The sequence below is a fragment of the Medicago sativa genome, chromosome 5 (assembly GCF_051527215.1).
Source record: "Medicago sativa cultivar Bolivia chromosome 5, Bolivia_mono, whole genome shotgun sequence".
Lineage (NCBI taxonomy): Eukaryota > Viridiplantae > Streptophyta > Magnoliopsida > Fabales > Fabaceae > Medicago > Medicago sativa.
In genome coordinates, this window is record NC_140753.1 from 64,729,395 (window position 1) to 64,748,076 (window position 18,682).

General features: G+C 34.4%; 2 pseudogenes across 2 annotated transcripts; one reads left to right on the top strand and one right to left on the bottom strand.

Moving 5' to 3' along the window:
* Positions 1–3,658: 3,658 nt before the first annotated feature.
* LOC146924015 (AP3-complex subunit beta-A-like) lies at positions 3,659–13,813 on the top strand (annotated as a pseudogene). Its single transcript, XR_015009978.1, has 11 exons — positions 3,659–3,928; positions 4,052–4,128; positions 5,154–5,403; positions 5,648–6,263; positions 7,798–7,971; positions 8,579–8,705; positions 8,788–8,897; positions 9,141–9,341; positions 10,916–11,892; positions 12,121–12,390; positions 13,014–13,813. The product of XR_015009978.1 is annotated as an AP3-complex subunit beta-A-like (transcript).
* Positions 13,814–15,143: 1,330 nt separating this feature from the next.
* On the bottom strand, positions 15,144–18,099 carry LOC146924016 (uncharacterized; annotated as a pseudogene). Its single transcript, XR_015011184.1, has 7 exons — positions 18,064–18,099; positions 17,009–17,128; positions 16,576–16,858; positions 15,813–16,223; positions 15,589–15,688; positions 15,408–15,467; positions 15,144–15,329 (listed from the first exon to the last, which is right to left on the bottom strand). The product of XR_015011184.1 is annotated as an uncharacterized LOC146924016 (transcript).
* Positions 18,100–18,682: the final 583 nt, after the last annotated feature.

Here is an 18,682-nt window from a genome sequence, read left to right on the forward strand (position 1 = left end):
GTTGTAGTTTATTTTATGAGTTAATTTTTATACTTTGTGATTCTTGCTTCATAGACAAACCATTGACTTGACTGCAACAAATTTAAATATTCTGATTATGTGTAAGATTATGATGATTAATAGTATTAAATAATTTATGACAATATAAAATCTTTCATACCGATTTTGGTTAATTAATAATCAAATGTACACACCCTCATTCACATAGTAAATTTTAAGTAAATTTTCTTGTACCGATAATGTTGGTTAATTAATAATCAAATGTACACACCCTCATTTACAAAGTAAATTTTAAGTAAATTTTCTTGTACTGTTAATGTAAAGTTGATAATTAATAATACATCAAATTTCTATGATCCAATTTTACATATATTTTATTTTTTGGTAAAATATTTCGAGTAACTTTCTTTGACCCACTTAATATAAACTAATAAATAAAATATTTTTTAAATAAAAAATAACTATACTAAAACTTTAATATCATCCATTTCCCCTCTTTTGTAAATGGTTCAAACAAATTTACATATTTAAAAGGGATTGGATTGAGCAAGTCTCCAGCAGTTGGACGGAGGTCTAACACCTTTGTTTGTGAAAAAGTAGGTATTGTAAAACACATTTGTTTTAAATTTACTAATGTGCACCCTTATGTAGTATAATCATACTATATACATCAAATATTTTATTTATAAGTATCTTTGTGACTTGTATTTTAAAAAGCTTTTGTGTAAAAAATATTATGTACATGTATTGCAAGTATTTATATATGCACTATTTACATAAATACACGAGACCTATTATAAATGTGTGCAATATTAAAACGTTGTTTTTAATACTAAGTTACACATAAGATTATTTTTATCGATTAATAATGTAAATGATAATTATGATTGGCATAACAAATAAATTTGATACTAATATACTTTCATGAAAATATTTAATTTATGAGTCGTATATGTCTATAAATTTGATAACTATTGGCGATTATTTTCAAGTATTTATAAGCATTGTAGATGGTTATAACCATCACAATAGTTATAAATTTAAAACCAAATATTTGATGTTTATCGCAAGTTGCAACCAACGAGATTTGAAACCAACATAATTATATTTATCACAATATAAAACCAATAACAACAACCAATACAAATGCATTATCTAGAAAAAAAACAAAAACAAAACTCATTGTTCAGATCAAAACATACAATTAAATAATACCAAACAGGAATAGAAAAACTTAAATAAAACATATATTAACGATCATTTTATAATATTTCCAACTCATTTATAATGAAAATTCTATAAGTTCATTTCCTTTGAGAAATAACACAACAATTATCATGAAAAACAAGTTAATTTGTTAAAGTCTATATCGAAGATCCTTTAATAATTTGCCGCATTCATCAATCCATCAACTTTGATAGCAATACAAAATATTAAAATGTCTTCTACAAGATCAAATACATTATTGAATATGAGATAAATTCTTCTATACCATACAAAATCAGCAACAACAACAAACAAAATTCTTCAAGCAATACAAAATATTAAAATGTCTTCTACAAGATCAAATACATTATTGAATATGAGATAAATTCTTCTATACCATACAAAATCAGCAACAACAACAAACAAAATTCTTCAAGCAATAAACCAGTTCAAAATGCATTTTCATGTGATTGATATATGTTATCAAGTTTTAAACATGAATGGTTATTATTTACACAACAAGTTCAAACTTTCATCATATATTTCAATCAAAGTAATCAAACTATAATATGAAACATCCTCTGGTCACTATTATAAGTAAAAATCAACATTTTAGATTCATTCATTAAATGATGTATGTAATCTATAATAAAGATCACATACATCATTAATTGAATGAATCTAAAATTTAAATTTTTACTTATAATAATGACCGGAGGATGTATTCATTATATTAGGTGAGTTGCAATATTTGATGTAAGGGTAACCAAAAACAACTACACACAGCTAAAAATCAAATTCAACAAAAATGACAGACTCGCATTTGGATTGCGATTTGAGTACACGAAGGCACAAGAGTTGTGGGATGCAATTCAATTGATACATTTTTTTTTATAATTCCAAAATTCCATCTTTGAATTGGATTCTCAAAAAGCGGTGACAAGATAAATTGCCCACAAGTTTTTTTTAGGGAATGAATTGTCTACAAGTTGATGACAATGAATTATGAACTATTATTTTCAAGTTGCAAGAATGACATCTCTTCTTTTATTCCACGTAAGCGCCGGTAGAATTGCTCATAACTTTGTTAGAGAACCTCTAAAAAAAACTTTGTTGGAGCGGATGCATCTTAGTCTTGTTCTCTTAACTGTATTAATATTAATGTCTTTTAATTTTAGAAATTTTAAAATATATCATCCAAAATTTCTTAAGAAATTTTATTATAATATCGTACACACATAAATGCAATTTTGGTCGTTTCGTTTAATCAATTTATGGATTTTGATCCACTAATTTTTAAATCCGCAATTTGGCCCTTTGATTTTTCCAATTGACGTTGATGTGACACAATCTTGGATGTCGTGGTATTAAACTTTGTACACACATGAATGCCACATCAGATTAAACTTAAAATGATATTACTTATAAACGCAAATAACTATTTTCAAAATATAATAACTATTAATTTAATAAATCTAAAAAATTGGAATCAATCTTTTAAAAAAAATATCAATCCCCAATTCTTTCTCAATTTTCTCAAATAGTAAAAAAATCATTTATTTTCTTATGAATCACCTCCATAGTATAAAATCACTGCTTTCTCTACTCTTCTCAATCTTTGCCTCTGTTCTAACTATTCACTGCTTCTTTTCCATGCTTAATCAACATCGCCTTAGACCTTAGATTCATCGACACTTGTTTGAATCATAAGAAAATTGCGGATGGAAAATTGCAATTTATGTATTAATGTTAATTATTAATAACTGGATTTTACATGATTTTATACGATGGAGGTGATTCATAAGAAAATAAATGATTTTTTTTTACTGTTTGAGGGAAGGAATCTATTACATTATGTATATAATAAGTTAATAACGTTTTTTTTTTTGAAAGAATGAGTTAATAACGCTGACACACCTGGTTTTAGAGAACATTTTTACCCCACACTCCAACAATTATACTCCTACCCTGCAAATAACCAAACATACCGATTTTAACCTTTTCAAAATCACACCATTCTCCACCTCAAGTGTGTTTCTAGAATTGAAAATGGTCTAAGTTTTCAGAATTTATAACTACATCGAAAATCAATTGGCAAGTTTTTCAGAATTTATAACTATACCGGAATTTATTCTTCAAAAGAAAACTATACCGGAATTTTAATCTAGGCTTAAATGTGTGTTTGGTCCCTACAGTTTCACCATTTTTTGGTTTTAGTCCTTGCGTTTTTTTTTTGTTTGGCATAAGTCCATGCAGTTTGTAAAAAAATTGATATTGATCATTCTGTTAAATAGCTGTTAAAAAAACAAACGGAGTGCCACGTGGACCAGTTATTGCATGCCACGTGGCACACTAAAGGACAAAATCTTAAATATCTTTTAATAATATTTTTAATTGAGAATAATTATACACAAAAAAACCCTTAAAAAAAAATAAAACATTTTTTTTTTTTGAAAGAAAAAAAAAAAAAACATTGAATCATTGAGCAACGGCATATGTCTCAAAAATGTTCCACCAATTCGGAACGACGGCGGAATCATTGAGCAAAGCTTCAACGGCGGTGTTCCGAATCGGCACTGACGCCGCCCTCTACGACGATCCCGAAGACGTTAACATCCCTCCTCTCCTTGATAGCAGATTCGATTCCGAGAAATGTGAAGCTCTCAAACGGTTACTCGCTCTCATCGCTCAAGGATTCGATGTTTCCAATTTCTTCCCTCAGGTTACTCCCTCCGATCAACGCTATTCGATCTGCTTCATCTTCGTTGCGATGAAAATATTGAATCTAAATTGTGATTTTGTATTTTTTTTTTACTTTGTTTTGATTTGTGAATGAAAATTACAGGTTGTGAAAAACGTTGCGTCGCAGTCATTGGAAGTGAAGAAGCTGGTTTACTTGTACCTTCTACATTATGCTGAAAAGTATGTTGCATTTTACTTTCATAACTGCTTCTAGTTTTTCTTCTGTTTTGTTGTATTTAGCTATGTATTTTTGGTTCCGGTGAAGAAATTTAATTTCGAATGAATTCATTTTGTAAAATTGATTTTGAATAAAACTTGGTTGAATGTAAAATGGTCTTTGTTTGGTTACATATTTGTAAATGTGAGTTGGATACTAATTTGAGTGTTAAATCACTTTTGGAGTTAAAAATACTAGCTTAAAGTTGAAATCAATTTTGGAGGCAAAATCAATTCTACTGAAAGTCTGAAAGACATCGAACATTACAAAATCCATTCTACACCTCTAGAATCAATTTTGTTGTTTTAAGCTATTTGATTTGATTAAATGTGTATATTTATTTAAGCATTTGAAAATAATATGATTCAAAGCACTTGTTTTTGTTCTCCAGTTGGGTTTTGAACTCGTAGGTCGTTGATTTATTTTATCAATTCTTTCTACACTTTTTTTCATTGTTCAATGGATTTATTTATAACTATTTTTTTGTGGATCCAAGAAATTGTAGTATGTTGATCCTTGGGAATCGGGATACCAACGACACATAGAATTGTGGACGTGGTTTCTTAACCTTGGCACGGAAAATAAATTAAGTGTAGTAGAGAATAGGATGTTGCGTTGGATGTGTGGTAAAATTAGACAGGATAGGATTATAACTGTAAACATTAGAGAGAGTTGGGTTAACACCTATAACAAAAAAGATGGCGGACACTAGGCCTAGGTGGTTTGGGCATCTAAAGAGAATACCCGTGGATTCTGTCCTATTAAGAGAAACAAAGGTAGACTTAGAAAAACCATAAGAGAAATATGGTACTATATGATAGAACATGATGATGTCGTTTGATCCATGTAGCTGACCCACTTAGTGAGATAAAATTTCGTTGTTGTTGTTGGTTCTTTAACCTTAGCATTCTTCCGTCTTTAATTTGCCACATAATTGGTTGTTGTCTGCTGTTGTTCTTATAGTTTCAATGTTATTTCTTTTGTTCAGGCGTCCAAATGAAGCATTGCTGTCGATCAATTGTTTCCAGAAGGACCTGGGGGACACTAACCCATTGGTTAGGGCATGGGCACTCCGAGCCATGGCGGGAATCCGCCTTCATGCAATTGCACCTCTTGTCCTTGTTACTGTGGGAAAATGTGCTAGAGATCCGGCTGTTTATGTTAGAAAATGTGCTGCTAATGCTCTTCCTAAGCTTCACGATTTACGGATGGATGAACATGCATCTGCAATTGAAGAGGTCTGGTAGACGTGTCTACTGTTTATCATACTTGTTGAGATTTACCTGCTATAGGACATAGGTTACTTTATAACAATTAATAGAAAACATCTTATTTTCTCCCGGCTTTTCTTAAGTCTCAAACTTTTGAACTAATTAACCAAAGAAAATTTTATGCCAGATGTTTGATTTCATCAATGTATGGTTGGAAGGCCATAAAAGCTGTTGATAGTATAAATAAATTTTGATGCTTCATTTGGTGCAGATGATTGGATTATTGTTAAACGATCATTCCCCCGGGGTTGTTGGAGCAGCTGCTTCTGCATTTACTTCTGTTTGCCCAAACAATTTTTCACTTATTGGAAGAAATTACAGAAAGTTGTGTGAGATTCTTCCCGATGTGGAAGATTGGGGTCAAATAATGCTAATTGGGATTCTTTTACGGTATGTGATAGCGAGGCATGGGCTTGTCAAAGAATCCATCATGTTTTCTTCGTGTAATAAAGATCATGGCAATTTAGATGAAGATGAGCATGACGTTACTCTAAAAAAAGACGCTGGTTATACCACTGAGAAGACTGTGTCGGAATTAACACATGATCTTCCAGTGTTACATTGAAGGGCCAGACGAGTACTTATCACGATCAAGTTCTACTATTAAGGTTGCTCCTAAATTGGATGAATCGCTATATACATCTTGCAGCAATGAAGTTGTGAGGATCCTACTGCAGTGTACATCACCATTGTTATGGTCTCATAACAGTGCAGTTGTACTTGCAGCTGCAGGTGTACACTGGATAATGGCGCCTAAGGAGGATGTTAAAAGAATTGTTAAACCACTGTTGTTTGTCCTTCGATCATCGCCTGCTTCAAGATACGTGGTAAGTAATATTCCTTGAATCATTTGTTTATCTTGTTTTATTTGTTCCTCTATCTACATTTGCTACTATATTCTTTTGATTTTCTTTTTAAAATTATAATACTTGTATTTTATTCACGGGCTCTTATTCTAAGAAACTTGTGTATACATCTGCTCTATGTTTGTGTTTTATTGTCTAATGACCAATGTATCAAAACTTCTAAAATATATAAAGTTTTTAGGAAAACAGTGGATCAAACCTTGATATTGGCATTTAGTAACAGCCTAACAGTTATGGGTAGTCATTAGCAGTTATGAGTCTATGTTATTATGTTAGTGTGTTAACATAAATAGGCAAGAGAGTGGAAAGCTGGGCGGGAGAGGATCTGATTTGGGTTAGAGGTAGAGTCCAGGGGCACTTACCCTAGAGTCGTAGTCTGAGTGCTATATTCACTAGTAAATTGTGTGCAATATGGTGTAAACTTGTTCTTTCTCATTTCCAGCCTTTATTACATTTCTGTTTATCTTGATACTGGTTGAAACATATCATGCCCACCAAGAGACGAGAATTATCTATTGGCACTCTTAGGATACCAATACTAGTCTAGACATGGCAGTTGCAGTTATGGTTTACCTAAGATATAAAAGGATTATTATTATTTTTTGATTTTTCATCTATGGCCAATATATGATTTGAATGGACATATCATGATCACTGAATAACTTAATGCCAGTGGGATAGGTATTAAACTCATTGCAGGATCAAGGGTACAACCATCCCCTAGAACTTAGTAACGACCTCTTCCTTAGGAGTTAGGAGTCACCTTTCCGTGATGATTTACCCATATAATAGGTGATATCACGATATTTACATGGATTATTTGAGTTTGAAATTAGATATTTTTCATGGAATCTATGAACTACACAATTTAGTGGTCAATGCTAACATCTTTCCTTCAAATGCATGATTTTATTTTACTTTTTTGTTGGCTTATATTTGAATGACGCAGAATTACCATACCATGTTTCCACAATTGGCAGTTTAACATTTACTCAAGGCAGTCTCTAGTCAGTTGTGGACTTGTGGTAACAAATAACAGAATGTGCTTATTGAACAACTTTTTGCTAATGCTCTGTCTTTGGCATGGTCATAAGTTCATAACATCACATTGCTCATTCATTCATTCAATTTCTGAAGATTAACATAAATGAAATTAATGATTTACCGACTTAATTCTTTCAGAGTTAACATTGAATTTGCAGGGTGTTCAAATTTATATTACTCTTAATCTTTTAAGGGTTGGTGTTGTTGGGTTGTTCTTGAGAGATTTCACACTTACTGTTGCTATTGATATGCATTACTTCCACATTCAAATATTGAATTCTGACTTTTTTGGTTGGATAGTAAAATCGTGTTATGAAAGAAAAGGAAATGCATAGAAAATTCCCTTAGATACGGCAAGAAAGTGATAAATTCTAGTTAATCAACATGTATGATCAATTTCTTTGACATTTGACTTTGAAGTTAATGATTATTTGTTCATTGATTTACGCAGGTGCTGTGCAATATCCAAGTGTTTGCTAAAGCTATGCCCTCTCTATTTGCTCCACATTATGAAGACTTCTTCATTTATTCTGCAGATTCCTATCAAATAAAAGCGCTTAAGCTGGATATACTTTCTATTATTGCTTCGGATTCATCGATTCCATTCATTCTTAAAGAATTTCAGGTATTTCACATCAAGTATATGTTTTTCTGGACAGTGTTGGAATATGAATTTATTTGATACGTCAAACTTTACACTATCTGAACTTTTTGCAGTTGTGCTTTTTCTAACTATTTTCCCTCTGTTAACATTCTGTACTAAAAACAAGAATACAATCTAGGCAATTCTAGAGCCCTAGTGTCTCCCAATCTATACTTTTTCCCACTTCTATTCTTCTCTGTAATTTTTACAATCAAATACTATTCTCTGCCCCCTTTCTATTTTGTCCAATATACACCCGTTTTATTAATGGTCTGAGTCAGCGTCCAAGGTGAGGGTTTCGGTCCTACCATACTCAAATATGCGTCTGTCTTTTTTTTCCGGTACAGCCAATATGGGTCTTTTACCGCACTTAAAAAATACAAAAATAAAAATTGAGGACCTAGATATGCTTATGCAGGGATGAGGAATCCAGTGTTACCTGCTCACATGTTTCATTAATTATTTATGGTTATGTCTTTGCCGACCCCACTTAGTGGGATAAGGCTTGGTTGTTGTTGTATGTCTTAGCTATGACATCTAGAATCAGAGTTTGGTGCATTGATTGATGTTTTTCTTAGTGTGTTGCTAGGATTATATTCGTGATCCAGACAGGAGATTTGCTGCCGGCACAGTTGCTGCCATTGGTTTATGTGCCCAGAGACTTCCAAAAATGGCACCTGCATGCCTGGAAGGACTGTTGGCTCTGATTAGGCAAGGTGTGTGGCCTGATTATTAATTCTATCTTTTGAAGAAACATTTCACGTTTCTTGAATTCTTGTTTAATATCTATATTTGCAGAATTTTTGTGCGGTGAAATCAGATCCCTGGATGGAGAAGAGGGTGTACTAATTCAGGCAATTATGTCCATCATATCAATTATAAAGTTAGAACCACCCAGTTATGAGAAGGTACCCTTCTGATTCTTTTTCATATAAAATTATTTCCAATGGTACTATTTTATTATTTTTTTTGTATTGGTTTAAAAGTAAGTTTCAAATGACAACATGGAGATATGGAACAAAGTAGGCCTGGATTTAGTATACTAATATCTTGTGTTTGGTCTGGCAATTATTTAGTTATACTTGCATTGCAATTTTTGATACATTGTGCAGTTATGACTGAATTCCAACTGTTTCAATTGTTATTATAAGGTTATAATTCAGTTGGTCCGTAGTTTGGATACAATCAAGGTCCCTGCTGCGCATGCAATGATTGTCTGGTTGTTGGGGGAGTATTGTTCTTTGGGTGAGATGATTCCAAGGATGTTGAGTACAGTACTCAAGTATCTTGCCTGGTGTTTTACTTCGGAAGGATTAGAAACTAAGCTTCAGATTCTTAATACAATCACAAAGGTATATCCTTAAATTACTTCTGTTTTTTGTACAAAAAAGCTGGTTCTTATATGCATTTTTACTTATTGACTGATTGATATAATAACTGGACAAAATGTATTCTACTAGTCTTTTCGTTTTCTTGTTCTTCTGTGGAACATTTTGTAGACTTAATGTGAATATGTGCACATGGTGTCATTGGTTTGTTTAAAGATCAACTGTAACAAAAAACAGATAGTATGGTTGTTCAGATAGTATGGTTGTTCAGATACATGCTTGTAAACTGAAAATCTGTTTATTATTGGGTGAATAGCTTATGTTTTGAGGTGCCGTTTTAGCTTCAGAAATTAAAGGATGCTTTGCTTAATTGATTTGTCCTGGTGTTAATGTTCTAGTATTTTTCTTTTGAATTTTGTTTGTTGTTAAGTAAGTAACGAAACTAAGGATGATGCAGCACCCAAAGCAAAAACAAAAGAAAAATCAGAACTGGAAGTAGTCAGTACATCAACGCTCTCCAGTTCCACTGTACATCAGCCAAAGGAAAAACTGAAAATGATCAATTTAGAGACTAGATGACTTCCATAAATGTGGCATAGCTTTTGTTTACAGCGTGCGTTTGGCATGAGATCCTAATTCTGGAGCATCTTACATTTATTGGATGTCTCCAGTCCAAATATGTATTCCGTGTTTATGCTTGTCTCAGCATGTCTCGTAAATCTACCTTCCCATCCAAATAGATATGCTGGATTGTTAACAACTTACTCATTGTAAACTGTTTTTTAGTGATAATGATAAACTTGAGTAAGTTTCATACATTTTTAGTCGTGAATGTCACAATTCTCTGCGTGCTATGTCTTCATAGATATCTTTAACCTTTCTTCCATTAATTCTAAGATGTTCTTAATAACTCCCTGCTTATCCTTTTACACTCACAAATCTTATTACCTGTGGCATTTTTACTTTCCACTGTACTTCTGTGCACCTTCTACTTGAATTTTCTATTTGGATCACTATAGAATTTTATTTAAAATAGTGGTAACGGTTGAAAGTTAGTGAGACTTGTAAAGTTGATATTTCTAGAAGTGTGTAGAATAAACTATTAAGAAGGTGGGCATCCACACATTTTGAATCTAATCATCTATAACGCTTGAGTGCGCTTCAGCTTAACTTCACTTGCAGAGTTATCTCTTTCCATGATGTATATTGTCTGGTTGATGTATATCATATCACTATGCATTCTATATTGTCCTGTTAAATTGTGTGTACCATCGTGTGTTTGCCAGTTGGATTTTAGAGGGCTAAGTCTATATATGTGATATTTTAATTTTTTTTGTTGAAAGAATAGCATGATACATGAACATATAATATCATTTTGTTCTTTTAATTTTAAAAAAATATCAAAATATAGACTTAGCCCCCCAAAGCCCTCCCTCCAAAAACCAATTCACAAACACACCCTAAATGGATGGGGACCATATAATAAGTTAATGACCCATGTCAGAACTTGGAACCTTAGTTCTTGGCTCCTGAATTTTATATGCATGGGTTTACATTGAAAGAAGCGAGTTTACGATTTGAATGGTTTTTGTCCTTAGGTCTCACTGTGCATTAAGGGAGAAGATAGTTGGACCTTGAGAAAAATTTGGACCTATGTAATTGAACTGGCTGAGCGTGACCTGAACTATGATATTCGTGATCGTTCGCGTTTCTTGAAGAAACTTCTCTCGAGCAATTTGGAGTCTCAAAATGTGGAAGCGGAAAATGGTGAATCACAGAAGAAGGATCAATCTAGCGTGCTTGCAGAATGCATCTTCGGTGGACAGACAAAAACTGTGACAGTTCCATCTGAACCTATCAATGATAGGTTTTATCTCCCTGGATCTCTTTCACAGTTAGTATTTCATGCAGCTCCAGGCTATGAGCCTCTCCCAAAACCTTGTAGCCTTCCATACATTGATCAGTATGATGGAGCTGTTAACAGTGATTCAGAGGAGGTGAATGATCCTGGTACATCTGGGAGTTCTGATGATGAAAATGCTTCTGATTATAGCTCTGAACAGTCAATTTCTGGTTCCAGTGAAGTCAGTGGCAGCAACGAGACTGTATCTGGCGATGAAGGTAACAACAATGATGATCCATTGATTCAGATTTCAGAAACTAGCAATGTTAATGAAAACCAGAATGGCGGGGATCACTCTGGCACTTCTGGTTTTAATGACTTGATGTCAACGAAGTCTCTCGAGTCTTGGTTGGATGAACCATCCAAGTCATCTAAAGGAAGTGAAACTGAACAAAGCCAAGTTCGAAGATCTTCAGCAAGAATAACCATTGGAGATATTGGAAGCCGTGTTAAACCCAAGTGCTACACTCTCTTGGATCCTGCAAATGGAAATGGTTTAATGGTGAATTATTCCTTTTTATCTGAAACTTCAAGCATATCCTCCCATCTTGTATGTTTAGAAGTATTATTTGAAAATTGTTCTTTGGAGCCGATGTTCGATATAGTCTTACTAGATGAGGATTCTAGCAAAAGTGCAGATTCTACAGATCAAATATCACAAGCAGCAGAGAAGTAAGTATTAATCCTCCTTTTCTGGTAACTTCCAAGTTTCTTTTACTGGGTAGAGTATAAATCTGTATCTATAATTGAAATTTAGATTGCCAGTAAATTGGTTTCCTATTCAAAGGCTGTGGCCACTGAACCTGCAGCAAATCCAGCTTGAATATCTCAAGTTTTACTTGCTCATTGTAATCTTCTTACGTGCTTATTCCTACAAATTGTTTTATGTTTTTGTTGCAGTACCTTGAAATCTCATATTGATAAACCAGCGCTAGTTTCCATGGAGGCAATCTCTTCTCTGGAGCCTAGTCAGAAAGCGAAACGGACTCTACTAGTTCGCTTCCATCACCACCTTTTGCCTCTAAAATTGGCTTTATTTTGCAACGACAATAAATTCCCTGTCAAGCTAAGGCCTGACATTGGATACTTTGTAAAACCACTTCCAATTAATATTGAAGCTTTCAGAGAAAAGGAATCTCACCTTCCAGGTATGTTTGAATATGTGAGGAGGTATGAAAATTTTGTTGTTTGTTGGGCACAAATAGTTTCATACTCTGTAACCCTCTTTGCCCACACTTTATGCAAGATGAAAGTTAAAATGTCAGGAGAAAAATGGAGATTTAAATTTAAATTTGAAATTTAAACCATCAAGAATAGGAAGCTTCTCATAAGTAAATGCCGTACTCGAGTGAATTTAAATTACATTGGTCTTTTGAGTTTTGGCCTATAGTTCACTGATTAAAAAAAATGGACACTTAAATTTTGAATAGTATGGATATTGCTCTGAAATGTGTTATATGTTTCTGTGGATATCCATAAGTTGATATACATCAGAATGAAAGTTAAAAAAATAGATCCTGTGTCCATTTGGTTTTAATATTTTTTTGTCAGAATGTAGAATAATTGTATTAATTATAATTTGTCCACTGGGCTATGCAGACAGCCCATTATAGATTTGTGTAGCATAACTAGTTTTTCACCATTTTTCTTAGAACTTTAGAATCTACGCTTGTCGAACAAAATGATCTTAGCAATTGCTTGCTAGCTTGAGGAACCTTCTCTTTTTCTCCCTTTAATTTTTTCCTGTTTAGTTCTGTGAACTTACAATGATTTTTTGCATTATTGGCATCCAGTTGCACATTTAACGATCACATTCTAAAGCTGAACAAGGAAAGCAACTCTTTAACAGAGGATACATTTCTTGTCATATGTGAAACCTTAGCATTGAAGATGCTGAGCAATGCCAATCTTTCTCTTGTATCTGTGGATTTGCCAGTAGCTTCTAACCTCGATGATGCATCCGGTTTGTGTTTGCGTTTTAGCAGTGAGATCTTGAGCAATTCCATCCCATGCTTAATTACAGTTACCGTTGAAGGTAAATGCTCCGACCCATTGATTGCTTCTGTGAAGGTCAACTGCGAAGAGACTGTGTTTGGCTTAAATTTCTTAAATAGGATTGTCAATTTCTTAGCTGAGCCACCTGTTACCCACTCATATTTGGATAGAAAATGCACAAAAAGTAATTAATTTGTGGATACATGGAAAACTTGAAGAGCATGGCTGATTGTTTCGGATTTATATTTGGCGAAGTATTGGATTTCTGATGTTTCATTTTCACTAGTATTGGGAATTTTGTTTGGGTTAATTCCTAATTTTCATAGACTTGTATGTCTATTCAATTTAAGTTTTCTTTTGTGGATCTTTCCTTTTTCTGAGTGTTACTATTTTTTCTCGTGGAAAGGAACTCAACTGACACGCTCACTATATTAAGTTGAACGGTTTACATTTGCGTGTAAGCAAAATCCGAAAGTGATTGTTGTATTGTATGATTAATAACGGTGTACTTAACATTTATGGAGAGAGTTGTATATTCTGCAATGTGCTGCAGATTTTAAATAGAATATGAATGATATTACTGAGTTATCTTTCTTAATTTCTTTCTTCCAAAGGCATCAGCACTGAATGAAGTTTTCAAATACTTGTTAGGTTGAAGTAGTATTTCATGTTGTCTGTAAACAAAAACAACATATTGTAGCAGCAGGTCATGTTTAGTTTAGCTTGTAAAAAAATGCAGGCCTTTGTGATTGCTTAACTCACCATGTTATAAAATATTATAGTAGTCATCCTTCTTGAGCTAACGTACGAGGTGTAAATATGGATTGCTTAACGGCACATTTTTTTTTTGCTTCAACAATTTTTGATCAACACCTTTCGCCATTTACACCTTCTTTGACAAAAGCGCACTGATTTATTTGATGTCTAAGAAATACGATATATTAATTGGGTCCTTAAGAATCTCAAATATAGATCAAAGTCTTTTTTAAAGATAAACTTAAAGGACACTTTAGTCTTATCAGAGACTAATTTAACTAACTGTTGTTTACTAGTATATCAAAATGATAATTTTTATTTCTTAATTAGAGCAAATTATGTCCTAATTTTTTCGATGGAAACTAAACTGAGTATGTAACTCTATCAGGAAAAAAACAATTGAGTATGTACCAAATTTTTTAAAGACATTCACTTTGCAGGTCTTATGGACCCTCCTACCTCTGAAGTCTGAACCAATGCGTCCTCTTCAGTCCTCTGCATGTGTCTAATTACATCCCACCATTAATGTATTGGTGAATGTTTTAAAATCTAATATAGTAAAGTGTTGCTATAGTGTGATTTAGTTAGATGCATATGTAAAATATTTATAGTTGGTTGTCTGTCTTATGGTAATTCAATATCTTATGTGTCAGTTGCATTGTTCAATGTAACGTTGTAGTGCTCTATCAACAGGACATACAGTTTAACACCTTTTTTTTTGCTTTTAGTGCTTCAGTAAATAATAAAAACACCATCTTAGATACTTAAAAAATTAAATGGGTAGGATGTAGCGGAATTCAGATTCATATGGCTGGATTTCCACCATTTTAGACATGGGATGTTTTGTTTCCCTTATTACACATTCCATCATGGCTCTTTTCAACGATCCTGTGCGTGGCAATTGGCTATATATCCACTCCACTAGCGATTCCATCTCATCAGCAAAATCATGCATATGCCATGAACTTTACGTTAATTGGGTTATATAAATAATTACAATGTCATTTTTAATTGTAGTGATAGAAAAATGTAGGGCTGGCAATGAACCAAACCAACTCGAAAATAGTTCGAGACTCGATTCAATAATCAATTCGTTGAACTTGGTTCATGAACCAAATGAGTCGAACTTGAGTTGAAAATTAAGCTCGCTAAATAAATGAGTTGAACTTGAGCTAAATATGGTTCCACTCGTTTGGTTCATGAACCAGCTCGAGAAAAATGTTGGATGAGTGAAGTTGAGACATTATTGTAGGATAAGAAAATATGTCACATACATGTTTTGATTCACATGGATGGCGAAGAATAAAGTGTTCAATAGCCAGTGCATTCAGTACTATCCCGCCTACATTCATCGCAGCCTGAGTCAATGCATAGCCACACAGTTATTAGTAGCACAACATATTATGTAATTACAATCCATTCTCTCTCACATATACCTTATTCATAAGAGACAACAATTTATCTTGTGTAGTTGGAAGGCCATGATCCAGAAATGCCTGTAATTACATAAAAAAATTAAAAAGGTTTATAAGATTCATAATGTATCATGATTCATGACATAGATATGATTTAATAGGTAATTTCTTGTTAATGAAGACTTGAAATGCCTTACAGTACATTCATTATGCAGGAATTGTATATGTTTATCCAGAATGCCAACTTTTGCTTGTAGCTCAAGAAACTTAAATCAACATCACATAGCTTATGCCTCAAGACCCTAAAAAAGAGGGGGGGGATATGATATATATAAGAATAATGATATATAAGGAAAAAACAGATTGCATGACATGTAGATAAAGTTTAAACAATTATTGGTGAGTTACTAAAAGCTCAAAATGAACCTTAATTTTCTGAATGCTGGCAGGCAGTGTGAAAAGAATTCAGTGTCTAATGAGCTGCTACTAATTTGGATGAAATTCTTGTAAGGTCCTACATCTCTTGCTGTGCAATCTAAATCTGCTGATATGCCATATGGGTCAAGACAAGAGGCATTGCCATTTGAAAGGTATGAATGTGTTTTATAGTTGGATGAATTAGTCATTGAGATGAAGCTTTTCGACTGCATGCATGAAAGAGTGAGTCTTGGGAGTTGGGACACTAGTTTCTGACTCTTTGATGTCCAATGATGCTTGGTTCAATTCTAGGAAAATTCCTATTAGACATTTAAGAAGTTCCTCTGACAATTCATTTGGGTTCTCAATGGCATTTTGTCTTGGGATTTTTTCCTGTTTTCGTTCTTGGCACTTCATATTCTGTGTTCAACAAATATCCAAAATCACACGGTGAGAAAATTGAGCAACGGAAGAAAAAGAAAACGAGTAAAGAGTCATTTTGATCCCAAAATATGTGAGGTCATGTTACAGTCTATGAATGTATTGAAATTATAAAAACATTCATCCTCGAGCGTCTTTTGTTAACAATTTCATGAACTAAACTAACTAACAGCCAACACATTTGAGAATCAAGCTACCTAACAAAAGACACATTTGAGGATCAAACTCGTTAAAAATAACACATTCAAGGATGTCTTTGTAATTTAGATACATTCCAAAATCACTGTTTACTAAAAGAAAACACAAGGCTTAACACATATCATGTATTTACCTTTTGATCTTCTTGGGGTGGAAAATAGGCTATGGATATCCATTGCTGAACTTAAAGATGCCCTCCTATCTTTTGACTTTCTTCCTTTAGTGAATACTTCATAATTTTTTGAAAATGATCCTTGGAACTGGTTACATAATTTAGTCTGTCTTCTATGGCGTACTTTCCAATCCGCGGCCTCATTTCTTTCTTGGTACAATCTATCTTTTAGTTCCTTAACTTTTCTTTCAAGCAAAGCGATCTCTTCTTCTACTAATGCCAATTCTTCAAGAAGCTCATGAACCTACAATATGTTATATTTGTCAATAAGGATACTATAATTGGTAAATTAACCTCATATTATCATAGAAATTAGCATACTCAGTGATTTCTTAATTAATGTGCATATTCTTAAAGAAACACTTAATATGAGCAAGATGGAATACTAAATCACCTGAGGTGGAAACACTGAAGGAATGTGTTGAAGAGAACAAACAGGTCCATGCAGTGATGCACAAAGTAAAACCCTACTGAGTGACTCTTCATCCTTCAATTGTGCTTGCAATTGAACAACCTATATGTACTTGCAGAAAAGTACGGTAAGGAATACTAGGATTCTAGGGTTTAGACTGATGATTAGATGCCTTGAGAATGTTCTCTAGGATGGTATTTATAGCCTGCTGTGGGCTTGGGCTTCGGTTGCTTGGTTTCCAAGCAACAGGGGTATTTGTGTATTTTGGGGCTATTGGGCGGTTTCTAGAGGCTTCTAGAAGTTCTGTGAGGCGGCGCCCTTAAGGGAGCGCGCCAAGGCTTAAGAACCCCTTTGGAGGGGCGCCAAGGCCTTTCTGGAGGGCTTAGGGCCTTTAGGAAGATTATGACGGTTCACAACCCCCCAAGCACAAGTCTTGGGACAAGGCGAAGTGATGAGGACATGCGGGAAGTCTGTCTGGGGGTCGTTTGAGTCCCTTTGGAATATGATGATGGTTCATAGCCCCCCAAGCACAAGTCTTGGGACAAGGCGAAGTGCTTGTCTTCACGAAATCTTACCATGCAGCTGGTTATTTGAAAAGATTTTCACTAGGCGGTTTCCGAGGTTCTGGAGGACCCAATGGTGGATATGCGTCCTGGACTCGGAGTGATGTACTGAGAATGTCGTGGAACGCCTTAATAGACCCTGAGGGTGTACGTGCTGTGTGATGGCGGATCCTATAGCCCCCCAAGCATGAGTCTTGGGACAAGGCGAGATGGTTTGTGACGTACGGCAGTCCCACCTATGTTTTGCTCAAGGGATGTCGCCTAAAGGCGGTTTCGTTCGTGCGACTTCGTTTTGGCGACCACATCAGGCCGCCTTTCGTGTGGTCACGAACTTCTTGTATTCCATCGTTCGTCGATGGCCGCCACGTGTCTCAATCTTGGCCTGGTAAACTGTGTCTGACGCGTTTCCCTAGGCGACTTTTGCTTTCCTTTTAAAGCTCATTTCTAGGTCTTTCTTTCCTTCATTTTTTCAACGCTCCTTGCAGTCTCTTCTTCTGGTTCCTTCTTCATTTTGATTTGGCCACTTTTGTCCTTCTTAGCTTCGAGGATCGGTTCTTCCTTCCCTTCGCAGGTACTTACTTACTATTTATCCTTTCGTCATTTTTGTTTCTTTCGTGTTTTTATGTTTGAGTGAATTCGCCGTTTAGGATATGGTTTTAATTAGAGAGTGCGACGGTGAGGGGAAATTGATCCAACCCAGTGATCCGATTGAAAAAGAAAATTTGAGGAAAGCGTGTCTGAGGCATGCTACCGGTGCTGATGGGATTATCAATTGGGATGCTTATTACGACGGGTTATTTGGGGAAGAATTGTTTAGTGACCTTTCGAGTGAGTCAAGCACTAATTCGGGCAGTGATAGTGACTGTGTGTTTCTGTCTGCCACTTCAGGGGCAACGAAGGAGGACGAGTGCTGGGAAATTTGTCCATTTCAGGGAACTTCGCGTGAAGTGGTGGGGAAGAAGTTACCTTCTAGGTTAACAGGGATGTCTTTGTTTGCGAAAGAAGTGTTGTTAGAGGATTCCCTTTATGTTGATGTTTCTGTTATGGACTTATTTCGAAGTAAGTTCGATATCTCGGCCACCGGACGGGAGGA